Source organism: Microtus pennsylvanicus, chromosome 15, assembly GCF_037038515.1.
Source record: "Microtus pennsylvanicus isolate mMicPen1 chromosome 15, mMicPen1.hap1, whole genome shotgun sequence".
In the NCBI taxonomy this organism is placed as follows: Eukaryota; Metazoa; Chordata; class Mammalia; order Rodentia; family Cricetidae; genus Microtus; species Microtus pennsylvanicus.
In genome coordinates, this window is record NC_134593.1 from 53,751,573 (window position 1) to 53,778,739 (window position 27,167).

A 27,167-nucleotide genomic window follows, 5' to 3' on the forward strand; every position below is an offset into this window, starting at 1 on the left:
AGAAAGATGGTGCCCTCAAGTTGTCCTCTGACCTCCAAGTGTAAGTGAGAAAATCCTTTGGGGTTCCTGCTTCATGAAAGAGTCTGTTAGACATTCTACAGAACACAAAAGAAAGTGGCTGACAAACTGCCAATATAGGTGACATTGTCTTTAAAATTTCCTGCTTCATGATAAAGTCTGCTGGATACTATGGGCCTGTAGGTTAAAGATGGATGTCCCAATGATACAAAGGAATTTTGGGTGACTCTCCAGGAAGCGAGATATCTCTGTCAATTCTAGAGTTTTGGAAGTTGCTTACAGTGTATTTCTTGTTTACTTAGGTAATATTATATCCTTCTGGAGTCTTTGATGGAGTTGAAGAATTTATAGTTATAGTTTTCCTTAGTTATGATAAAAAATAAAGTAGTTATAAATATTATAACTGTAATTATTGTTTGATACCTATTTTGTTATATGTAATTTTATTGTGTTAAAGTTAAAAACTTTCCTTTTTATTTAAACAGAAAAGGGGAGGGGATGTGGGATTCTGCTCTATGCTGTGATTACTATTAAGGAATAAAGAAAATTGCCTTGGCCTGTTGATAGGGCAGAACTTAGGTAGGTGGGGAAAACTAAACTGAAGGCTGGGAGAAAGGAGGCAGAGTCAGGGAGAAGCCATGTAGCTCTGCCTGAGACAGTGGTCGGAACTTTAGCCTGTTAGCCACTGCCACATAGCAATACACAGATTAACAAAAATGGGTTAAATTAAAATGTAGGATTTAGCTGATAAGAAGTTAGGGCAAATAGGCCAAGCAGTGATTTAAATAATGTAGTTTCTGTGTGACTATTATTTCAGGGCTGAGCAGTGAGGAACCAATAAGCTGCCTCCTCTTCCTCCAACATGGAGGTGCCTATGGTATGTGCCTCCCAAGACACAAACATCCAATGTTCATACATTAATAAACACATTTTTAATTTAAAAATAAGTAAATAAATAAATAATCCTTTTCTAAAATGAGTTTCAGTACACACCTACTAAATTCCTAAAGTCTTTGATTTTCCAGCAAGAAACAATCTTCTTGTGTTCTTCGTTCAAGCAACTTATACCTCAAAATTCTTCTTCTGTAATTTTCTACACAAGCTTTAGTTCCCTAGCCAGATTTTCACCTCATAAATGATAATATTAAACTCATTATGCTGCCTGCTTACATATACAAGGGAGCTTTAAAAAGAGAGAGAGACAGAGACAGAGACAGAGAGAGGTCAAATGAGGATTGGAGCATTTCTTATAAAAATAATGTTTTGTTATTTTTACTATCCCTGTGGCTTTAATAGCCTTATCTACTAGCAGAATGGACATTTGCCAGAATTTATTGCTCTACCACTATCACTACCATGGAGCTTTCTGCAGAAGCTTTTTTTCTAAAGTAACGGTTTTGGGTTAGGCCTTGTGATTTGTTTTAGTGTGTATCAGCAAACCCCTGAGTTCACTGCTGGGTAAAACGCTGTAGCCAAGGTGGTAAACCAAAACGATCTATAGCCAATAAAACAACAGAGTCTGTAAACAGTATTTATTTGTATAATATTTCCATTATTGCCCTCTTCTATGAGACTAGCTCTAGAATGTCACATTAAGTGCTTATGGGAGCCAAGAGTACCAAGACCAAAGTTCAAGGGGCCGTCTCAGGTTCAAAGCTCTGCTCAACCGCTAATTGGCTATTGACTATAACTGCATTGCTTAACTCTGGTTATAATTTGCTAACTGCTCCATGAAACAACATCATAGCATAGAACTTAGTTCCAGCTCCTTGGGGGGCTGAAGCAAGAGGATTGTTAGAAGCCAGGAGCTCTGGGCTGTAGCAGGCTCTGCTGATGTGGGGACAGTACCAAGTTCAGCATCAATATGATGCGTGCCCAGGAGCTGGGAACCACCAGGCTTTGTAATAGTGGTGGAACCAGTTCAGATTGGAAAGAGAACAACTCATGATATCAGATATATAGTAAGATAGAAATCATTGCAAAATATCCATAGCAAAATAGAAATAATATACAAATAGCTCATATCTACTATAAGTCATTTGGTAAAGGATACACATATTCTATAGCATAAACACAGATGAAATATCAATGAATATTTGTTCACTAAAGGAAGAAATTTCTGCTTTAGAATCAAAACTTTAAAAGAAATAACTCAAATATGTAAAGGTCCAGGGAACAAATTTAGATTTGAATGATCCAGTTCCATGTACAAAAGAAAATGGCAAAATCCACAATTACACATTCTGCTAAGTACGGTAATTAAAAATGCAACATTCTTTATGTTCTGTAACTTTAGTCTTTGTCACGTTCGTCAGCTACTGCCATCATTCCCATTCACTAAAGATATATCACGCTCTGCACTTAACGATTGCTGAACCCACTGCCTATCAAAATAACAAGCCCTGCTGCTCATAACTAGAAATGGCGCCTTGAGTTTCCCCCTTTATATTTATTTTGTTTAAAGTAAAAGTTTCAAAATCGCTTTTGAATCTATTGTCCACAGTGGCAAAGTCAGCGGGAGAAGGGATGCTATTTGGCATAAGAGCGCCATCCACAGCCCAAAAGACTCATCCTTCAAAGGTCAGCAAGTCAAAGCCAGTATGCTAAAGGAAACTTTCCAACAGTCACCCCATAACCAGGTGAGGGCTGATCGCTAAAGAATCAATCTTTTAGAAAGCCTGGTGCAACTAGTTTGCCAAGAGAATAATTACACAAGCTGACATATGTAAAATCTCAGGCCTAACCTGTGCATTATAGCGGATGAGCCGTGAACAGGGGTCCCTTTGATTTTCTGTCGTGTCTTAATTAGGGTTTCTATTGCTATGATGAAACAGCATGACCCAAACTTTGGGGAGGAAAGCGTTATTTGGCTTACACTTCCACACGGTAGCCCAAGACAGGAACTCAAGTTGGGCAGGAACCTGGAGGCAGGAGCTGATGCAGAAGTCATGGAGGAGCACTGCTTACTGCCTTACTCCTCACGGCCCATTCAACACGATTTCTTATTGAATTTGGGCCCAGAAGCCTAGGAACAGCACCACAGAAATCAGTCTGGATGCTCCCGATCCACCACTAATGAAGAAAATGCCTTCCAGCTGGATCCTATGGAGGCATTTTTCTCAAGTGAGGTGCCCCTCTTTCCAGTGTGTCAAGCGGACGTAAAACTGGCCAGCACACTTAGGATTCACATGCAAAGGGCACAAGGAGCACAAGCATTTACCGAACACTGAGCATGCGTGAAATCTCCCACTGGATGCTCTCTTGTATATTTTGATCCCCAAGCCTACTCTGTTGAGATCATTTGTTGTGGGTTTTTTCAGACGAGTAAACGGAGAGGAAAGGAGTCCCTTCCCCTGGTTCAACGGGGTAGTCGGATGCTTTACGTCATATCTGGTTTGATCCTAGCATGCATCAGGGCTTCTTTGAACAAGAAGAAATTTTTGTTTAAGCTCAGGAAAATACGGTGAATAGCCCACTGACTAGCAGCAGCTGGAGCTGAGTGCTTGCAGCTGGAGAGGAGCAGGTAGATTAGGAGGGAAAAGACTACTGTAGGGATGTTTGGCTGCCCAATGGGCTGTCGTATAGATGGCACAGAGACTCCCTTCAAGCCCGTTCTCTCAATGAGTGTTTCAGTATTTACATGGTAGTCATCACTGTAGGCTTTGTGTGAGAACCCGGTAGAGTATTCATTCACGGGGAGTAGACTCTTTCTCCTCTCCAGGTGCTTGTTACTGGAGAAAAAGAAAGCAAAAGAGCCACAGACATCCTATATACAGGACCAGCGAGCCCCGACTGGAATCCAGTGAGTTCCCAAACAGCAGGCTGGAACTAAAACAGAATCCCTCAGAACAGGAGAGTGGTGATCACTATAGCTTTTACCCACAGGAGAGAGCCCAGATGAGTTAGACCGTGAGGTTGTTTGAGCCTGCTTCTCTGGTCTCATAGGATGCTAGGGTTTAGGCAGAATTTAAATTGGCTTTGTTGTTGTTTTCTTTAATTGATCAAATATCGCTGGGGAGAAATGCCAAGCAGAGGTCTTCATACTCTCAAATTTGAATGAAACATGCATGGTAGGAAAATGTGGCTATAAGTAAAACACACAATAAATTTTCACCACCCACCCCACTGCTCCCCATTTCTCTTCAGTGCGCGCTCTAAGCCATGTATGGGTCACTGCTTAGTCTCTATAACAGGCGGAGACAGGCAGCTCTGTTCTCCATTCTACAATGAATCGCAAACAAGAGCAAGATTTTTCTCAAAACAGGTTGATCAACTAAAAGAAACTCCAGGAAACTCCTTAAAATATTCTAAAGGTTTTCTATTTTAATTTTATTTTTACAATTTGAGTATATGTGAATGTGTTTTGTTTTGTTGTTGTTGTTGTATTGTTTTGTTTTGTGAGCGAGGGTATTGAGCTCACTGATTGGCTAGACTGACATGCTAGTAAGTTCCCAAGATCCACCCATGTCCTCCCCTCCTCCCCTCTATCTTCGGGGTTATGGATGTTAGTGCAGGGATCTGAACTCAGGTCCTCAGGCTTGTACCTCAGGCACTTGACAAACTAAGCCGTCTCCTCAGCCGCAAGGTATTCACTGTACAAATAATCATTGTTGGTTATCACTCTCAGTTTTCTCTAAATGTTCATTCAAGCAAGTCTTGCAAATTTTTGTTTTGAAAAGCTCAAACAGGTCACCGAGATGACCTACATGCTAACAGTGGGATACTTTCACGTCAGTTCCCTAGAAACTTCTTTTTAAGACTGGACTTTTTCAAGGTCACACAGCAAATCTCTGGTAGGGATGATAAGGGATGGAATTTATGAACTTTGGCAGGCAGCAGTTTTCTACTAACCCTTGGAAACTCCTTCCCCTTGTGTGTTACTAGTTTAGTTTGAGAAGCTGGAACGTCCATCTCTTTTCTTTAGAGGGGAGGGATGAGAGGAGGTCCAGAATTGTCATCAGTCAAACTGGTCACAGCCCCAGCGCTTTATAATTCTCCAGAGAAACTTTTATCCACATTACCTCATGTAACCCTCACTGTGGCTCAAAAAATTGACCAAGGTCATCTTGTCAGTAGGCAAGAAAAACAGACTCAAATTGAGATGTGTCTGCTAACAAAATGTGCTCTCTTTCCAGGGTGCTCGCTGGTAGGGGGCACTCAACACAAAAATGAGCACTTTGCTCTTTGGTTCTCTGCTTTATATTATCTGTCTGGATTGTCTTCAGGAAAAAGCACACAAAGAAATTTACAATAATTTATCTTGATTGTTTCCTTGGAGAAAGGGTGGGGCTTATGTTTTCTTATGAATTACTTTATATTCTCGTATGAATTAGCTTGTTAATCGTATCGTAAAATTAGCTTTTTGTTAAATGCAGAGTCTGATTAAACAGACTTGCTGAATATTTCCTCTGTGTTTGGTCACATTTTACTATAATTGTTGGCCATAATGTCCATGGTGTGAGAGGGTAAGACAACAGAGCAGACAGAGAATATGGAAACACATACGTAAATATAAGCACTATTTCCTATGCATATAGGAAACATATACATATGTAATGTATATGCATCATCACAAAAAATTGTGAGAAGCTACATACTCTGAAAATCATAGTAACTTGTACCTTGGACATAATTTCTATCAAAGCCAGTAAGCAGTAATCATGACCTTCAGCAGGCAAGAAAAGTGTCACTGAACACTCCAAAATATTTGTTCTCGCACTTTCCACGTAGCAGGACCACCACAAAAGCTCTCAGCTATTCTCTCGGTATCTAGACAGCAATACTGTTTGAACTAGTTCAATAAGCATACAAGTGAATATGTACAAGTGAAAAACATGTACTACACAGGCAGCAAGGACCTGCAACGAGTAAGTGTGTTTAGCACTATCTGGAATATCTACATCACAACCTGCCCACCCATGCCACCCATGGCGTGGGACACTAAGGAAGAGCGGGTGGAAAGAAGGGAAGAGTGATAAGCAGGGCAGTCATCTGAATATGACATCAATAGCTCTTCCCCTTGCTAATTCATTGCAGCTGTGTTTACCAGCACAAGACTTGTACAAGGTCAAGCCAATAAGATCAGTTAACATTGCTGCATAAAGAAGTAATAAGAATATTGCGCACACATGTGTGTGCGCACATACACACACACACACGGCGAACGTGAACATTGGAAGGGGTGTGTTGGGTGTGTCCATGGAAAGAAGGAAGAGAGAGCTGGTGTGGATAGAAATCATTAAGACACACCCTATACATGTATGAAATTGTGATAAAAGATACATTATATCTATGTAGGAAATTGTGAAAATATAAAAGCTCTTCTAAAAATAACAAAATAAATAAACCGGGTAGGTCTGTAAATCTGTAACTATGTTTTAAAAAAGGCTTGAAGGTAAATGAAAAGAAGAAAGACCATATCAGAGCACAACTCTTTCAGTGGATATCCTCTGATCTGCTGCCAGACCAAAGCATATTTTACAGGGCAGTATAATTACTCAAGAAGCCACTTTGTGACAATAAACACCCCAAACCGAGAAATCCTTTTGTAACCTAATTACTGAGAATATATAGAGAAAGCAGCCATTTAGTCCCCAACATGTGTCTACCACAGGCACTCAGTAGCTGACTCCAGACTGGGTGTGGCTCATGTAGGCCCCCAAGAAGGAATTCTCATGGATTGAAGTCACTCCGAGTTAGAACCCAAGCAGGGCTGACAGAGCCACAGGCAGCTGACCTTCCACGCACAGGGCGAAGCCCATCTGTCAGCTCCCTTTCTACATCTGGGAGTGGAGTGGGTGTGGTTGGTGAGTTAAGACTGTGTGGTTAGAGGGTGTTGCCAGGGACTTCATTGCAAGATTTTTCACCCTTACATTTTATACACATTTAAAACCAAAGGCTGTGCCTAACCCAAAAGCTAAAAAATGAAAAAGTTTTCAATTTGTTTTTCCTTTTAGGAAAATAGGCTGGGTGTGGGGGCACATGCCTGTCCTCTACCCAGAAGGTGGAGCCAGAAGGACCAGGAGTTCAAGGGCAGTTACAGGGTAAGTTAAAGCCCTGCCAGGATTACATGGAGAGAGAGAGAGAGAGAGAGAGAGAGAGAGAGAGAGAGAGAGAGAGAGAGAGAGTATAAAAACTGCAGGTACCTCCAGTCTGCCTTTGTTCTGAGTTTTAAAATGTAAATTGCAGTCAAGAGCTGCAGTCCATTTCTGAACTCCTAAAAATGAAAGTTACTCCCCAAACAAGAAGGCGGCAGTGCTGCTAGTCTGGAGATTCTTAGCTCTTGGTCATTAGTCAGCATGCGAGCCCAATGGGGACAACGCCAATACTACTACTAATAGTAATAATAATAGTGTTTGCGCCATTACTACTTTTGTGTAATTACTGTGTATTAACACGCACACACTTCAACTATATTTATAAACCCAAAACACTTACGAATGCCTTTTCTAAATACAAGCAAATCCTCTGGCCTCCCAATTTTATAGAATTGTTTTAATGTTATTTAGTTTATATAAATGTGAAATTCCATTCCTTTTAGATCTTGTATTGATTAGAATAAATACCCAGGACAATGATATATTGTCAGTTATTTGAAAGTATCACCTCGCTGGATGAGGTTTCTCCCAACACCAAATTAACCAACTCTTCCCACTTGAAATGCCCTGCGTACAGGCCTGGAGGGCTCAGTACTTACATTGCCTTTCTAGGATAAAACTCACCCAGGTTTACAATAAGTCATTTCACTAGGTTGCTAACAGACGGCTTCTTGGCATGACCTCTAACTCTCAGAGACGTAGAAAATGTGTTTTCCCTTTACCAAAGAAAAGCCAAAAGAGAAATTTCTGGCCGATCAAAACACTATAGACTAGGGGTGAGCCTGCTCCGAGGACTGAACAGCAAGCACCCTGGGAGAAAGGGTGCTTACACTACCTTCTCTGTTGGAACACAGGGAGGCAGCAGCTGGAGTAAACAACCGGCCAGAGTTGCTGAGGTCAAGGTCTCAACAGCTAGACCAAGACCATTTCCGCCCAGATGACAGGGTTTCTTGAGAAGGACTTTCTAGCAGGAGACAACAATTTTCCGTTAAGAAACAGTCATTCCCCAATAAAGTTGAACTGACCAAAGTTTCCTTGAAATATGCCTATGTAGGAGACACATAACTAAAAGTCTTCAGCAATCAAGAGAAATCCTCAAGAGTATTCTATTTACCCGGACACAGCTGTATTAGTTAAGTTGATGCCGCTCATAAATTATTAAATTTTCATGTGAAAATATTTTAGTTGTGCTGGTTTAAGTGTATTTCATATTAACTATGAGTTTGCATAATAAACCTTCTTTTTCTAAATGCATTAAATGTTCTTGCCAATTTTTAAATGCTCAGATTGCTCTCTCCCAGACCTAGATGAGCTTGGTCTATTCAGTCTAGTATCAACATTGAGCAGGCGGCACCGATGGAGAGGTGACTTAAGCAATTGAAATGTCTGTCTTCCAACATCCTATTCCTAACAAGAGTCTATGGTTAAATTTTTTCAAGCCTAAAAATATACTCTTTACGTAACCAATCTCTACCTGTTTTTCTTTTTCTTCTCTCTCTCTCTCTCTCTCTCTCTCTCTCTCTCTCTCTCTCTCTCTCTCTCTTTAAATGTAATCAACATTCAGATGAAAACCCACTAGTAAACCAGGCTTTTTTTCTAAGGGAGGAGGGGTCCCTCTGTAGTAATTAAATGCCAGTTTTAAAAGGATGTCTTGGATGACGGTATTTTCTCATCAAAGTGACCAATCCTATTTACATCAGAAGCTGCTGCTTGCGAAAAGCCACCAAATGTCTTTCAAAGCATTCCCTTATCCAAACAACTCTCTCCTCCACTAAGAAAGAGGCATGAAGGCTTCGAGGTGGATTTGCAGGATGACGTGTATTTGATTGGCAGACGTCTAAGACGCAACTAGATGCACAGGCACTAAATGTAAATAGGTCCTCTGCCTGTCTTTCCGGTGTTACAGGGAAACAGAATATTAACGCCAAGTTAAAATACCTTAGTGCTCGCTCGAGAATTCTATTAACCAGTAGAAGTATTTAAAACAATCTATACAGAACAGAGACTTAAGCCATCTGTACAGTTAAATTCGAGAGCTGGCAACACTAAACACAGAAACTGTTTATCCAGATTACACATTCCGTTGTACTAATACTCTTTAAGGCAACAAAGTCAGCTTTTGTCAGCCGAATTAGGGCAATTACTAGTAAAGTATGCAAAACTAGAAGACCAGGGGAAGGGGGCTGGGAAGCTACAGGACACCTAACAAAGGAACTGGTACTTTTCCTCCAAGCAATTGCCTTAAACACACGGAGAAACAAAACTGTTGAGTGCACCCCACCCTTTCCCCCAAAGATAAAAGTTTGCAAAGTTCTGGGAGGCAGTTCTCTAACCAACAAAAGCAGGGTTGATTCTCCCAGTAGGAGAGCATCTAACGTGAACACCTAGTAACGTCGCTGAGGTCAAGTCCTAGCCCTCTTAGCTTTGCGTCTAAGGTCAGAAGTGGCTCCAAGGCCAGTTCCGCCGGCTTCTCGGCCCAGGTGGCCTTACAAAGTTGTCCCTTGTCAACTCCAGCCAGGTCCTTCGTAATTGAAAATAAGAGCCACAGGCCAGCCCCTGGCTACTCCCATGGACCAGGCACAGTAGCAAGTGACAGTTCCACATCATTACGACCAGAGACAATAATGAATGTAGCGCCAGGACCACTATTCATGCCAGCAATGTTATCGCCTCCTTAACCCCTTCCGCTCCACTCTCCAGTGCTCATATACTGCCCGCACAGCCCCGGTGCGGCTATTCATCCAGCCCATCCATTGCTGGGGACCAACTACTTCCACGACCCCCTCCCCTCCCCGCGCGCCCCTTTCAGCCCTGGGGATTTATTTCTCATCCTTGGCAACTGTCAGGCAAACACTGCAACCAACAATTCCAGTCGGGGGAGCTTAATTTACGTTACTTGCTAAGTTCTTTTAAAAATGTTTAGGGAGTGGGACAAGTAACCACCCTCTTTCTTCTCCGCGAATCCGACCGCCGCTCCTGGCTCGGCAATAGCATCGCCCTTCCCCGGCCCCCTCCCGCTTCCCAACACTTTCCCCCCATTTAAGAACACAGACCAACCAAAATGATTTAACTTGAGCGGATGACAGAAGGAAAATAAAACGCGTTAAGAAAATACGATCTGATTTGGGATGGCAAAAAAAAAAAGGAGGGGGTTGTTTATTTTGATAAAAAACGGAATCGGCACAGACCTGAACAGAAGCTGCAGAGCAGGAGAAATTGTTTTCTTTCCCTCACACAGAGTCCCCCTCTCTCTCGCCCTTTCTCTCTCTCACACGCGCGCGCGCACACACTCGCTCACACACACACACACACACACACTCACGGCGTCACCCGCGCACACTCACACGCACACGCACAAGCAGAGCCTCTCAGCTGCTCTCTGCAGTTCTCAGGAAATGAATGGGGGGCAACCCAGGGAACTGTTGTACTTGCAAATGACTTACCCAGATCACATGATGCGCTAAATGTAGGGTGGGCCGGTGGGTGGAGGCTGTCGAGACGCGAGCCCAGGTCTAACGTGGGGAGCCTCGCCAGGCCCGCATCGAATTACCCCGGGGCCCAGCCGAGGGGGTTGCAAGAAGCCGCTCTCCTCCCTTTGCAGCCCGCAGCTCAGGAAATCCGAGAGGCGCGGGGGTTGGGGCGGGGTGGGGTGAGGTTGGGGTGTGTGTAGGGTGGGGTAGGGGTGAAAACAGAAAACCCCCAAACAAAAGAGCTCCGGGTCCTCCTCCCCAGAAACAAAGCCCCGCCGCTGCGGGCGAGCCCTGGGGTGGGGCCGAGGGCGGGGGCGGCGGCGGGGAGGGGCTCGCTCAGCAGGCGCTAAGTCGCTTTATTGCCATAAAATGGGGCCCCGAGCCGCTCCGCCGGAGGATTAGGAGGCGGGCTCTGAGTGTGATGGTTGAAATCCCCTGTGGGAAACTAACCCCTCCCCGATCGCAGAGGTAAAACGCAACACCCACTGCCCAGCCCTCGTCTTGCCAGGCTGGCCAGCGGCAGGGGGTGGGTCCTCGGAGCCACCACCCCGCCCCACCCCGCCCCACCCCTGCCCCCGCCCCTGGCCCTGGGCCTTTGCCGCGCCACCCTGTCACCTGCACCACCTCTCTCTGCGGCACCCTAAATAACCCACACATGGCCCCTGCGACTCTTATAGCCGCAACCTAAGGGAAATTCTAGGGGTCGAGGAGAGAGGAACCCCCTGATGGCAACTCTCGGGCGAGACTCTTGCTGAGCTGCCACCAAGTCCCCCTCTTTTGTGTCACCACGCGCCTAGGCAGTCTTGGGGAAAGAATTAGAAGCCGATTAAAGCGGTCAGCCCGCGTGGCCCTCGCCCACTCCCCACCGCAGCCTCGGTGGGTGGGGGCGAACGAGGAGGGGGCCCCGCGCCCGAACTGTCCCCGCGGCTCACCCGCAGCTAACTTAGAAAGGTGTGGGCGGAGCCGGCCGAGTCTGCAGGGTCCGCCCCCGGGCGCCCGGAGGCTCGGGCAACAATGGGGTCCCGGCGGGGGCTACCCCGCGGGTGGCGCGGGAGGACAGACTCGATTAACGACTGGGGGATCATTGTTTGGGTCCGAGTGCACGGCAGGTTGCAGGAAAGGCAGGGGCGCCCCGCTGGCCGTGACTCACCTTGGCGGGATGAATGGGGGCGAGGTGCGGGTGTGTGCCTCTCAGAGCAGCGCTGGCACACCGGGGCGCCAGACCGCGCGGGTGATTAAGGAAAGCAGTAAAGTCGACGTAGTAGGGAGGAAAGGAGACTCAAACTGAGCTGGGACCCCAGCCAGGGCGCCGGGGACATGAGCTAGGGGACAGATCGGTGCTCGGTCCTGGGAGGGGAGCCCGGCGCTGGACGCCATCCCGGGCGGCCCCGCCTGCGCGCACGGGGCAGAGGATCCGCGAGATTCTGGGCAGGGAGAGGGAGGAGGCGGCTCCGCTCTTCCCGCCGCGGCTAGGGGGGGACTAGGGGTCAGGTCGTCCGGGAGGGTGGGCGGGGGCGGCTAGCGGAGGAAGCGGAAAGGGCCCGGAGGGGTGCAGGAGTAGGGCTGGCCCCGGGCGGTCGCTGGAGGTCAGGGGACTGTGGGTACCACTTTCTTGAAACCTAGGTGAGCTCCTGGGGCCTGACACCCCTACTCCGTGCCTTTGAGCAGGCCCTGCGTGGGAAAACGCCCTGAAGGTGGGAGGCTGGAAGGGGAAGTTTGTGTTAAAGAAAAAAAAATTGCAGTTCTGTGGAGTGGAATGGGGTGGGAAGAGAAACCATGGGGAGGCCGAGAAACAGGAAATGAGAGCGAAGGAGCAAATGCGAGCCAGGAAAAGCCAGCTTCTCCATCAGTGTGGCACCGTGGCATTTGCTGAGTACTTAAGGCCCAGGTGTGCTGTTAATGAAAACAAAGGCGGGGCACCGGCTGGCTGGGCTTTGCCCTTGCTATGTTTCCTGCAGGAGGCAGTAACTGGGAAGGGTGGTCCATCCAGAAGAGGACCGGAGCAGCCCTTTCCTAAGTAAGAACGGGATGAATCGACGGGCCCAGAGTCCTCTTAGCACTAGAACAGGACTGAGCGAGGCAGTGTGTCCCAGTGTTAAGGTTTCTAAGAAGAACAAATGAGATAAGTGTGAAAGTCTCTGAAATTTGTGTAGCACACTCTTCCAGAGAAATAGATCTAGTAAAAAACAGCGGGAGAAGGGAGGTGTGTGACTCGGGACCCCAGAGGTTTCACTGCTACAATGGGGGGGGGGGGGTCTCTGTTCCAAGAACTGACAGCTGCAAAACCTCGACCTGATCTGATCTTGGGTCCAGGGACAATGTCCCTTTCCACTCTCCTGCATGTGGACAGGAAAAAAAATGCTGCCAACTCGAAAAATTGCAGAATAGCAACACATGTGCACTATTTAAAGGGAAATCGCTCCTCTACTGGAATCGCTGTAAAATTTCTCTGTAGGTGGGGCTGGGATAGGCAGAGAGTAAATTTAATTAAGGATGGAAGGATGCTCTGAGAAATTATGTCATCTTGGCAATTCTTGTGCTAACAGCTTTCTCAGAGAGCGGAGTGCCGAAGCAGATCATCAATAGATCGTATAGTGAATGCTTCTATGCGCGGGAAAACAAGATGCCTCCTCCCCGTGGCTACAGCCATGGGCGTGTTAGCCAAAAGATGACGTTTGAAACTAGTCTGCAGGAATTCAGTCCAGAGGGAGAAGGAAATTAAGGGCAGGTCAAGGTTAATGTCTAGAGTCTGAGTAGAGCTCGTGGTTAAGAGAAGGAAGTACATCAAGTTTTAGGGAAAATGCTAGTAGGATTTAAAAAAATAATTTGAAATAGAGATTAGAAATGTTAAAATATGTCAACTCTGCAGCTGTAAAGGGTGGGGATGAAAAGGAAGCTACAGGCTTGGAAGGGAGAGTCACTTATCCTGCAGACGGGGATGGGTGTGGGAAAGCAAACACGAAGAATATTAAAGAAATGAAGGGATCTCTACAGGTGTGTGTGTGTGTGTGTGTGTGTGTGTGTGTGTGTTCACGTGCACACTCGCGCTAAAGCATTTGCTTCTCGTGGAGTGTCTATCATTCTTTCTCAGTACAGAACTTAAAACCTGGAGTGTGGACAGAAGGAAATGAGACAAGGAAAAATGTCCTGCCTGAGAAGGATGGGTATAATTTTTGTTGTTAGACCTTTCTACTTTACTCCGTGTTTCAGGGGTATGAAAAATCAGAATAAACAAAAATAGAAAAGTTGTTTTGTCAAGAGCATAAAATTCTCGCAGTGTAGAGAAAAATTCTGAATCTTATAGTTTTAGGGCTGAAACTATGAAATTTAATCCCATAAGAAACTTCAATACAATTTAAAAGCAAACGCTTTGGGCCAAGGATAATGACCCTTTCTCTGACTTACTTGATTTTTAACTTGAAGAAAAATGAATTGCCAGAAAAAGTAAAAGGTGTTATTTTGAGCTACAGATGATAAACACCTTGGATTTTATTTATGTAACACTATATTTAGAAAATATAGTGTTATATATCTGTGCCTCATAGACACAGAATATAAGTGATTGAATATCAGTTATAGAGCAAAACTAAAACTGGAGGTTTTGAAATAATGGGAAAGCAGATATTACTACCCACAACCCCCCTTTTAAATCTCATACTTAACTAATGGTAGTTTACAGGAAAATTAGTATACTAGGATGGAAATTGTTTACAGTATAAAGGGGTTTAAACCTGTGCCATACCCCAAGTGCTGTATGGTAAAAACTCTATTCAATGTGTATTAAAAGTAATTAGTCCTTTGGATTAAAGAGGACAGAAATTGCAGGGCTGTTTTAACACTAGCTGTGGGTGGAGCTGGGGGGGGGGGCACTGAATCTATTCCAGAAGTCAGTGCATTGCTGAAAGATTAGAATCAACTGGAAGTGAAAATAAAAGGGATTCCCGTAGCTCTAAATGAAGTTTAAAGAGAAACTCTGCTCTTTCCAAGGGCGAAACATGTATATGAACAGATAGGTTTTCCCTGCTTATATTTTTTAACATGCATTTTGGCAATAATGTGCAGCATAGGGGGATTCTGTTCCAGTGTGAGAAAAGCACGTTTAGAATCTTTGGGACAAATGCAGGCGGCAGGTGATAGCGGGTGACAAGCAGTAGGTTTTCATTTGGATAGTGAACTGTCTGAAATTAGGAGAGAAAGATTCTGTTTTATAATTTTGTCACAATCATCACAGCTTTGGGCTTTTCTAGTTTAGACATCCACTTTTCCAAGTTCCTCCCACACTGTCCTCAGGCCTCGCAGCCTTGGTGCAGTCAACATCAGAACCTCTTCAGATCCCCCCCCCCCTTCGGCCCCACTCTATACTTCCAGACCTCTTATTTGGTCTGACTCTTCCCTAAGCAAAGTCCGAATTACGTTTTATACAGCCAACTTGGAGTGGACACACTGTACATCATCCGGGCATGTAAGAATCTTGTGAATCTTGTTTTGTGACTCTGAGATACCATCTTACACCAGTCAGTATGGCTAAGATAAAAACCACCAATGCTAATGTATGTTTGAGAGGATGTGGAGTAAGGGGAACACTTCTCCATTGCTGGTGGAAGGGCAAACTTGCACAACCACTTTGGAAATCGGTATGGCGGTTTCTCAGAAAACAGAAAGTCAAATCTACCTCAAGACCCAGCAATTCCACTCTTGGGCATATACCCAAAGGATGCACACTTACACCACAGGACACTTGATCAACTGTGTTCCTAGCAGCGTTATTTGTAATAGCCAGAACCTGGAAACAACCTAGATGCCCTCTACTGAGTAAAGAAAATGTGGTCCATTTACACAACAGAGTTCCTAACTACTCAGTGGTTAAGAAAAAAAAGACATCTTGACATTTGCAGGCAAATGGATGGAACTAGAAAAACAATCATCCTGAGTGAGGTAACCCAGACTCAGAGAGATAAACATGGTTAATACTCACTCAAAAGTAGTTATTAGATACAAAGCAAAAGATAACCAGCCTATAGTCCACAACCCCAGAGCCCAGAGAAGCTAAGTGACAAGGGGAACCCTAAGAGAGACATACATGGATCTCCCTGGGAAGGGGAAATAGACAAGATCTTTCGAGAAAATTGGGAGCATGTTGGAGGGAGGGGGGAGAAGGGGAGAAGAACATGAAAGAACGTGATGACTGAGATGAGGGAAGGACAGAGAGGAAGAGCAAAGAAAGATATCTTGATTGAGGGCACCATTATGGGGCTAGCAAGAAACCCGGCACTGAGGAAATTCCCAGGAATCCAGAAGGACGACCCCAGCTGAGACCCTAAGCCATAGTGGAGAGGTGCCCGAACTACGCTTCCCCTGCAATCAGGTTGATGACTACCTTAATTGTCATTGTAGCAACTGATAGAAGCAGATGCAGGGATTCACAGCTAAGCACTGGGCTGAGCTCCCAGAGTCTAGTTGGAAGAAGGAGGAGCGATAGTATGAGCAAAGGGGTCAAGACCATGATAGGGATACCCACAGAAACACCTGATTTGCTTTAGTGGCAGCTCACTGACTCTGGACTGAAAGTGGAGGAACCTGCATAGGACCAAATTAGGCCTTCTGTATGTGGGTGACAGATAAGTGCCTGGGACAGTCTGTGGGGCCACTGGCAATGGGGCTAAGACTTATCCCTAGTGCTTGAAGTGGCTTTTTGAAGTCCATTCTCTTTTGGAGGAATACCTTGCTCAGCATAGACATAGGGGATGGGGAGGGCCTTGGTCCTGCCTCGAAGTGATGTGGCAGACTTTGTTAGACTCCCCAGTGCAAAGCTAGACTCTCTGAGGAGTGGATAGGGGCTGGAGTGGGGAAAAGGTGGGGGAAGCGGGAGGAGGGAAGGAAGTGGGAACTAGGATTGATATGAGAAAAAATTATTTTAAAATAAATTAAAAAGAGAAATCCTAAAACAGAATAAAAATAAAAATCTTGCTTTGACTTTCTTATCTCATATTCTCTCTTGCCCAAGGAGTCAATGTACTGTGGCCCTGAATGCCTTTACCAAGTAGATCTCCTCTCTCCTCTTACTGAATTTTCCAAACATGGTTGCATGACACCCCACATGCATGTGGGCGAGGCCTATCCAGTCATCAAAAACATTCTTTCTCTCCCTTCTTAGAACTTTTTTTTTAGTATAGTGTACTATAACTAGTGATAATGTGTAAACCCCTGTGTGTGTGTGTGTGTGTGTGTGTGTGTGTGTGTGTGTGTGTATTTAGGGGAGTCACAATTTTTCTGTCTTCTTAAATATTTCTACTGTACTGAAAGTCAACACCCATGAGACCGTTTTCCCTGCGTGTATTTCTGCGCATCACATGCATGCTTGTCATCATGTTGACTTAGGGTCCGCCTTTCTAGACACTGTTCAGTTCGAGCTACAGAATTGCCTCAAACTCTCTCTAAGCAACCCAGTGGTCCTTTCTTGTTGCATCCCTCTCCAGTCCATACAATAATTACTTTCTGAACTATGGTTTATCTTTTTCCTGCAACTTTTATTAATGTTTGTAACTTGCCTTCAAACCTTTGCTGTCCTTCCTAATAAGAGATTGCCATTACTCACTTAATGTATCCCCACAACATTAGAATGCTTTCCCAAAATGTTGCAGTTGCGCTTAACTTATATTTTTGGTTGTGAGCTCGGCCCTTCACAACTGAGCCATCCATCCATCCAGCCCAGCTGTGCAGACTTCATGGCAAGCATTTGAGCCTCTCAAATAGAAGGGATGTAAACAAATCTGGTCATTGGCCTTCCCTGTTAAATTGCTGAGGTAGTTTTCAATTTTGTTTTTGCTAATTAAATTTGCTGGTGAATGACTTTACACATTAGCATAGTGCAGACTGGACACTTTCATCCCCACCTTCTTCCACGCCCACCCCAACACACACCTGCCTGCTGCCTCCTCCCTGAAAATCTCTTTCTCACAGTCGTGTCTGTCCGTTTGGTTTCATGCACCTCCAAATTTAACTGGAACCATCTCTGTGACCAAGAGTGTGGAGCTATCCTTTGGAAACTGGTGGGCTCAGGGGTGGTTACAAAACTGAAAGCAATGCCCATCCCACCCCCACCCCCCAGCAGGAAATAGCCAATATTTTATCAGCAAAGCCTGCCTGCCCTGCCACTTCGGTGACTGATAAGGCAAAAAATGTTTCTTAACTGTTGTGGAAACATACTGCAAACTATTTTTCAGAAATGCCTTATTATTTTGCAGTGAAACCATCATATTTTAAGTACCGTGTTTCTTTTATTCTTGATAATAGTGAGATATTTAAAGAAAAATAAAGACCTTAAGGCACTAAACAAGAATGGCTTGAGGTTTGAGTCTTTGAACTCTAGGAATATAAATGAGACACTGTTGAGCTTGGGCTGTGTGGACCTGCTGCTGTCGTAGTCTGGTGAGTAGATCATGGAGCTCTGAAGAAAGGTTCCGACAGAAAATGAAGGTTGCAGCAGCCTAAAAGATCTCACAAATCCATTCCTAATACTCAGCAACTTGTTCTGGGGAAGGTGTACATGGAAAAGGGAGGAGAGGCCAACTCTCATATTTCAAGCCTTAATTCAGAAGCTTTTAGTTGGTTTTATTTTTGATACAGTGAGAAAGATCTAAATAGATCTACCAGAAAGGAAGCTAATATTAATTAGATAATGAATTGCGAAGATGTAAAGCAAGAAGAGAAGGAAACAAAGCTAAGGGCATACATATGCATAGTTCCACATAAGTCTCACCCCATCAACTGCTTCTATTTCATTATTCAGAGGAAGAATAATGGAATAGTAAATAAGTAACAGAACTGGAATCACGTGGCTTCTGCAGCCAATCACAAGGAAGTGGGCATGGTGAAGGGCCTCCTGGGTAGAATTGGAGATTACCAACTGTGTCTACTTTTTGCTGTATAATTCACATAATGTTTTGTGTCTTAAACTGGAAACCATTGTATTATCACAATCCTCTAATGAATTCTTGATAGGAGACAACAAAAAGAAAGATTACAAGTTATTGCTGTCATCATTTTAAGGACGTTAATTCATACCTATATTTTAAACTATTTTATAGTGTTTATTAATATACATATTTCATATTATATGTTCAATAAATTATTAAAGTCTACAAAACCATGTAGTCAATTTTGAATTAATTCACATGTGATTTACTGAAGGCAAAATATGAACAGTGCTTTGCTTCATCAATTTATACAGTCTGGTTATGGTTCCTCTTTCCACACCATTGATTTGCATGCCTTTGAAAGGGCAAACATTACTTTTTAAAAGGTGAATAAGCAAGTCATAATTAGAAAGGTAAATCCATGTCTTATAGAATATTAACTGCATTTCAGATTCAGATATTCGTAAGGCAACGTTGTATGAAGTAGTGCCCAAGAGCCAGAAGGTGTCAAACCAAGTTCAGATTTCGCTGCTTGAGTGTGACACCTTTGACACAGTTCTTGGTTTCATTTGACTTCCAGGTACAAGTGGGGGTTACATCTTCTCTGCCAGGATGTGAAACTCTAACAATGTCTTATATGGCTTCATTTACAAGGCTAAGCTGCAAGCATCCAAGATGCAAACCTTCAAAACCCTTTGAGAGGCAAATAAAAATCATTTTTCAAAGACCAACGATGTTGTACATGCCCCTAAAACTATTTTTCTTTCACTTTTGTTTCTTTGGTGCAGGCCTCCCTTTGTTTCAACAGGATAGGCTATGAAACCACAAGAGAAGTGTTCCTGCCTCCAAGTGCTAAGGTGACAAGCACGTACCTCCAAACCCAGCTACTATTCCTTTTTAGTATGGAAATCATTAGGACTTTCCAATATGAATGTCCATTGTTTACTATTAAAATATGTATGTCTGTGAAACCCTCTACTAAAATTATAGTGATGTTTGTCATGAGAAGTAATTCAAAGAAGTTTATATTTCTATACTTTAGTTCTGAAAAACATTTTTAGCCAGTCAGTTAAATTCAGAGTTGGCACACATCTGGCTTTAATTGACCCAACTTCCAATGAACATACACATGGAGTTAAATTAACATCAACGGCCTAAGACAACATTGTGCTTAAAATAGACTTCTTTCTTTCCTTGTCTTTTTTTTCTTCTAATTCTACTTTTTCTTGTTCTTCCTTCACTTCCTGCCCTTGCCCCATGCCTGTCGCCTGTCACCAAACCTTCTTCCTTACCACAGGGACAGATTCACCCACGACAGTTTTGATTTGCCAGGTCTTCACTCAGATCATAAATAATCTTGGTGTAAGCACAGAATTAACTTCAACTCCAAAGGAAAATTATCATGACCAACAGAGGAGATTCACAGTAGGGAAAAAAAACAAACAAATAAGTAAACACTGGAAAGCCTTCCTCGAAATAGCTAGTTGATGTCAGTGACTCTCTCTATTTTATCTAATATTTCTTGTCTTTTACTATGTGCCACATGCAAGCGAAGCATTTGACAGCTCCCCTTCTCCGTGAGTCTCCCCAGCTGTGGAAACTCACAGAACCCACAAGATTCCCTGCTCTTCTGTGCTTTCATCTTCATCTATGCAGTATTTATCACCACCTAATATACAACGTCATGATGGCTGCGTACAATCTTTCTGTCTCTCTGCAGTTCACTGCCGGGATGAGGAGCCCCAGAAGGACAATTTTTCTATCACGTTCCCTACCGAAGCCCACTGTGCAGAAATCAACCTAGTGTGAAGTAGGCACGCAAGATGTGTGAACAAACACATTCGGAACGTGCGTGTGTGGAAACTGGAGTCCTTCATGTTTCCCTGCCACTGTCTGCAAAACGACAATTATGAAAGTCAGTCCGAGTGGTGAGTTGCTGCAGTCCTTGTGCTAGAGGGAAGGAGACGGAACGGAACTTGGAACTCACTGACCTCTGGGCTAGCTGGATCATTCAGTGAGTTCCAAGTCAGAGAAAGTCTCAGGAAACAATGTGAAGGGCTCTTAAGGTATGACATCTGAGACTGTCCCCTGACCTTACATGTACATACCATTAACGCATAAAGAAAGTGGTTTGGACCTATAGCAGGGCAGAACTTAGCTAGGTAGGGAAAACTAAGCTAAATGCTGGGAGGAAGAAGGGCAGAGTCAGAGAGACACCATGTAGCCCTGACAGAGACAGACACAGGAACTTTAGACGGTAAGCCACAGCCAGCCATGTGGTGGTACACAGATTAATAGAAATGGGTTAAATTAATATATAAGAGTTAACCAATAAGAAGCTAGAGCTAATGGGCCAAGCAGTGATTTAATTAATATAGTTTCTGTGTGATTATTTTGGGTCTAAGCTTGCCTGGTGGCCAGGAACCAACAAGCGACCTCCCTCCAAAAATAAACAATTCCGTGTGTTGCTTGTTGGTGTGAGCCTAATAACCTTAACTGTCTTACCAGTTGACTGCACATCTCACGAACTTAACTGGCAACTACAAGATGGCGACAGAGATGAAAGTTCCACCCCAAATGGTAATGAAATCAAGGCAAGAGCAATCGAGCACGGGGCCATCAATCACCACTACAGTATGTCCACATTTGTGTATTGTTTGTTCTGAAACAAACTACAAAGTCATTTTCAAGATAAAACGTAGGGCCACTCCTTCCTACTTCACACACAAACACTGTGTGTTTGTAGTCTATAAGGCATTTTAAGTCCTTGAAACTTGCGCCGTGTAATGTGGGAGAAGAACATTCACAGCTGAACACTGCATTTTTAACTCACTGAGAGACGAATTAGAGAGAATCATAATATTTCCATTCTCATTCTGTGCCTGGTGCTTTTCTGCCTCAATATGAAGATGATAGGTGCTAAGGAAAGTAGGAATAACTATAGCAGGGGAGCCTGCTCAGTGACTTTAAGCTGTTTTATTGAAATACTGTCTTGTTTACAATTCTCAACTCCACAAATCCTCATCAATTATTCAATATTTTTCTCCTTGTTGAATTAAATGGGCTAACTATTTTCTTTGGAGAAAGTGTCGAGTGAAATGCGAAACTTGCTTTTAAGCTACATAAATTTTTCTCTATGAGCCCGGTTCTCCAGCTTCTCAATACTTACTCCAAGCTCACACTAGAAGAAGGTGTATATTCTATTTACTATGTAACAAAAAGGTGACTTCAAACCTTATTTCTTATTTCTGCGGATGCTGCAAGTGGCTCTTTATCGTTGGAATAAAACAAAAGCCTGCAGAATATTTCACAGATTTTTAACCACTGTCTATCAGGCAGGGTTAGGCTTGAGCTTGTCCTCTCATCTATAAAGAGGTTCTTATAAATCTAGGTAGAAGGAAACAAAGAATGAACGTTGCTATAACATCCTACAGCATGAAAGTACGCAGGCTTTCACAACTGATGAAAATATTAGCATATGGTATTCACTTATTTAAATTGCTCATTAAAGAAGCCTGATATTATTCTTCATTATATTGACCTAGTTTACTTTAACTTTACCTCTTTGTTTCATTATGAGTGATGTTCAATGTTTGTATGACTCCTTCCCTGCTAGAACGTTCATGCACATGCATGAATTCAATGGGCAGCCACGGAGACAAGAAACACATGGCTGGGTCTGCTGTGAAAATCTAGACATGAAGGGGAGTAACTCTATCTCTTTGTGTGTGTGTGTGGACTCCATTCATGCACATTCACACTGTATCTCTTACAATCATTGGCTGATAAAGATGTTTATATTAACCCCAGCATTGCTTACAAATATCATTTTTTAAAAAGAATTTCATAGCATGTAATTAAGCCGCCAAAATATATTTGGCTATTTTATCTAGCAGCCTCAAAGTTAAAGAGGAAAAACATAATTCGCTACAGATTTGGCAATCAAGCCTGAACTTTCTTTTCCTCCTAGTTCTGAGCATAGTCTCGGTTCAGGGTCCAAGGTTAATAACAGACATCCCCAAACACATTTGAAACATGTGAAAAAAAATATAATTTAGCTCTTTTCCTTAGTGCACACAAATGCATGAATTGTGTCTTATGGCAAGCAAGCAAATAAAATTCCTTGAAATTTCAATTCAAAAGGAAGGTTTTATTTTTAACATGAACATGCTTTTCCCCCCATTTTTAAAAAGCAATTGCTATAATTACCTTGGAATTTTGTCAAAGTACGACTCTTTGAAAATTGTTAGGTCCAGATTGTAACATGAGTATAAAGAAGGTACTTAAAAGGCTTTAATAGTCGGCAAAACATGTCTAAGTTAAAAGGGGAGAGGTTTAAGTGGTCAGAGACCTTTAAATAAAAAAGAGCATTAAGCAAACATCTTAACCACAGAGTTATAAATATGTCAGACGGACAGACTTTTCCTCCTGCTCGACAGGCGCAGTGATTGGGCCACAAAGTGGACCTCCACTAAAGTCGGTTAACCTCCCTGTAACCCTGCAGTTCCTGACGGGAGCCATACCTGCTCACAAAGGAAATGCTAGCTCTCAGATCTAAAACAGGATGTCGTCAGTATTATTATCCCCAGCAGAGAAGGCATTCTTTTCTACCACGACACAGCACAAGCTTGATAAACCTGTAATGGGAACGCCTGTCAAAATACCAGGAGAAGAAAAACAGATTAGCAATACTGGCTTTGAAAGACTTAAGAAGCAGTGGATTAGAATCTAATTTAATTTTCATTTCTAGGCTATTAATGAAGAGCCCATGCTGGTTTCTATAATTTCATGTAGGTTTCCCTTTAAAAGTACTATTTCCTATCAGTCATCCGATTCTCTTCTTACAATGTATGTGTAAAACTCAAGGCACCTTCCCTTCTTCTCCTACTCCTGTGCTCCCAATTTTCTTGGGAGATCTTGTCTATTTCCCCTTCCCTAGGGATCTATTTATGTTTCTCTTAGGGTTCTCCTTGCTTCTCTGGGCTCATGGACTTATCCCTTATCCCTTGTTTTACATCTAGTATTCACCTTTGAGTGAATGGTTCATCTTTCTGGGTCTGGGTTACCTTACTCAGGATGGTTTCTTCTGGTTCCATCCATCTGCATGCAAATTTCAAGATAACATTGTTTTATTTTTTTACCTCTGAGTGGTAGGTACCCCATTGTGTAAATGTACTACATTTAATTGTTTCCAGGTTCTGGCTATTATAAATAATGCTGCTATAAACATAGTTGAACAAATACGGTTGAGCATCCTTTGGGTATATGCCCAAGAGTGGTATTGTTGGGTCTTATGGTAGGTTTATTCCCAGTTTTCTGAGAAACCACCATACTGTTTTCTAGAGTGGTTGTACAAGTTTGCATTCCCACCAGAAATAGAGGAAAGGGAGGATAAGGGGAAAAATGGAGGGGAGAACTAGAGTGAACAGAATGGTCGAGATGGGGGAAGGACAGAGACAAAGAACAAGGAAAGAGATATCTTGATTGAAGGAGCCATTATGGGGTTAGCAACAAACCAGGCACTAGAGGATCCCAGGAATCCACAAGGATGATCCCAGCTAAGACCCTAAGCAATAGTGGAGAGGGTGCCTAAACTGGCCTTTCCCTGTAATCAGATTGATGACTATCTTAAATGTCACCATAGAACCTTCATCCATCAACTGATGGAACAATTGTAGAGCACTGGGCTGAGCTCCCAAAGTTCAGTCGAAGAGAGGGAGGAGTGAGAATATGAGCAAAGAGGTCAAGACCATGATGGGAACATCCACTAAAACAGTCTACCTGAGCTAATGGAAGCCTTCCAGTTCTGGCTTGACAGCAAAGGAACCAGCATGGGACCAAACTAGGATCTCTGAATGTGGGTGACAGTTGTATGGCTGGGGCAGACTGTGGCACCACTGGCAGTGAGACCAGTATTTATCCCTACTGCTTGTTCTAGCTTTTTGGAACCTATTCTCTCTGGAGAGATAACTTGCTCAGCCTGGATATGGGGGCGGGGGAGGACCTTGGTCCTGCTTCAAAGCAATGTGTTAGACTTTGTTAACTCCCCAGGAGAAACCTTACCCTCTCTGAAGAGTTGATGGGGTGTGGGATAGTGGAAGGGAGGGGGAAAGTGGAGGGAGGAAGAGGAGGAGGGGAGGGTGTAGGAAATGGATTTGGCGTGTAAAATGAGATAAGATAGTTTTTAAAAAATGAATTAAAAAAATAAATATTAAAAAAATCTCGAGGCACTAAACCTTTACTGTGCATTTTCTCATTTGATTCCCCCACCACAGTCAGTAAACTGGGCCTTACTTTTTTTTTCTAGTTTCTAAAAGAGAAGGCTGAGGCCAGCAGAGGTTAACTTGTTTCCAAGGTGACTGGGATAGTTAATCTTCCCGGTAAACTTGACTAGCTTTCAGTCACTGCAGGAACAGACATCTGGGCATGTCTAGAAGAAGGTTTAACCTACCCTGCCCAGGCGCAGCCTCATCCCACAGGCTGAGGGAGCTGACAGCCTAAGGAGGAGACTCAGGCTGCTGATTAGCAGTCACCATGCTCTACCTCCTACCTGGGTGCCATCTGACTATCCACACCTTATCCCTCTGCCACCACGCCTCCTCCGTCATGCCTTAGTCACCCCGATGAGCTGTATCTTCATGTCAGGAGCCAACATAAACTCTTTATAAGTTGTTTTCATCCGTTCCTTGAACATAGCAAAGAATAAAATAGCAGTGTCCTGCTTAGTATTTTTGACAACTTGACCCAGACTAGAGATGCCTGGGACGAGGGCCTTCGGTAGAGAAAACAGTCTGTATGATTGGCCTGTGCACAAGACTGTGGGTACATTTTCTTGAAAATTGATTGATGTGACAGCATCACCTTTAGATAAGTGGCCCTGGGTTTTATAAGGAAGCAAACTGAGCAAGCCGTGGGAGCAAGCCAGTAAGTCCTGTTCCTCTGTGGTCTCTGCTGAAGTTCCTGCCTTCAGATTCCTGCCTCTGGGTTCTTGCCCAGCTGTGTTCCTGTCTTGGCTTGCCTTCCTGATATGTGATTCAGATGCTGAGAGCCAACGAAGCCCTTTCCTCCCCGCGTTGCTTTTGGTCATCTTCTTTATCATGGCAATAACAAGCTAACCAGGACACACAGTTTGTGAGAAATGGAGTTCCAGTTGGCCTTCAGTGACAGCCGCCAGGAAGTATTTTTCTCACTGTCGGTCCTCTACTCACAAGTGGTGTGGGCAACTTGCTCTTAGTGTTAGAGTCTTAGCAAGGAAGCCTGTTCTGTGAGGACAGACTTTGTGTTTCATAAATTCTTAACAGGCTAACTTGCCATTCAGATTCCCTATATTTTCCCATGATGCTTCCTGAGTAAGGGGCTTCGGGGAAAACAATCAATGAGTTTCCCCCTTAATCTTTACCTAGAATCCTTAACTTGTTTTTTGTTTTTGTTATTTTTTTAACCTATTTTAGACACTGTGCAAGGATACTAACTTGTTACTTTACATTATGACAGTGGAAGGCAGGGCTACATGGTATGTACTTGTTCTCCAAAACAGAAAATCAGCCTCTGCCTCATGTGCACTTTTTCATCTTCTTCCAAACTTTATCCTGGGACATTAAGTCGTAAACTATTCCTTGGGAAACTAAACACTACCCAGAAAGCCTGCCTCTTTCCTCTGGCCCATTGAGTTACACCCTATCTCACCTCAAACTTCCAATACCCCTTTCCTATCTGCATAACCTGCTGACAGCCTTGCCTCTTGTGTCCTGAGAAGAGAGAGATCCTCAGGGGCCAGAACTATGCCTCTGGGCCTTCGCTGTGCTCCCAGGATAACCCGTCAGTGCTCCTCTCTGAGGTTGCCTTCTCCACTCTCGGCATGAGACTCCTTATTTTCTCGCCGATCTGTGGATTTTAGTTTGGTAATTGTTCCCTCGATTCTGTATCACCAGTGTCTTGTTCTCCACTGAACCACACCCTGCTGCATGCAGCAGAATTTACCCAGCCCTAGATGCTAAATGCAAAAGCCATTCTCTTGACCACAGGGACTCTTTCAGCTCCCACCCACTTCTGTTCTTCGTAATAATGAAACTGCGCCCTAAATAGAACTTTCTTACCTGTACCACGCAAATTCTCTTGACACCAGTTCAGTATGACTTTCATCCCTGCTTATGTGCTAACTCAGCTTGGATTCGGCTCATGAGGAAACCTAGCCCACAGTTTAACCTGCAGGGAATGTTCACTCTTTGTTATCCTGTCCCATCTGTGGCTCCTAGCTCTGATAGGTTAAGAAGATAAAACCAACACTGACTGGTAATTAAACAGACTTTTTAACACCTTCTTTCTTGATTTCCAGAACATTCCTTCTACCTCCTCCTCCCTCTTTTCTGGTTAAGAAAACCAGGCGGTCCCAGAACACCTCAATTTACACATCCCCTGCTTTGGTTTCTGGGCCGCTGAGAAAACAAGTGTACCACAGAGAGACTGGCTGCCGGGTTTTTTAATGGTAGTGTGAGCATGGTTATTACTGGACCTCTTAACTATCTCTCTCACCCTCTCTGTGAGCTTACAGAGTCCTGGTGGCCTTAGATGTCTTCATAGTCTTTTATTTTTAGTCTTATAGAAATTCCTTCTCATCTTATCACATTCCATGGTTAGGGCACAAACCTTAATATCACCCTTGCCTC

The 27,167-nt window shown here is 43.6% G+C and overlaps 1 protein-coding gene across 2 annotated transcripts in view; it reads right to left on the reverse strand.

Moving 5' to 3' along the window:
- Positions 1–10,985, reverse strand: part of Klf12 (KLF transcription factor 12) — a 377,546-nt gene extending 366,561 nt beyond the window's left edge. The window contains exon 1 of one of the 2 annotated variants that reach the window (XM_075949284.1): positions 10,559–10,985. The gene's annotated coding sequence lies outside the window, so the exon portion shown is untranslated. Of the gene's footprint in view, positions 1–10,303; positions 10,517–10,558 lie in introns of those variants that run through there. The other variant, XM_075949282.1, reaches the window with a different exon arrangement.
- Between the last annotated feature and the right edge of the window lie 16,182 nt (positions 10,986–27,167).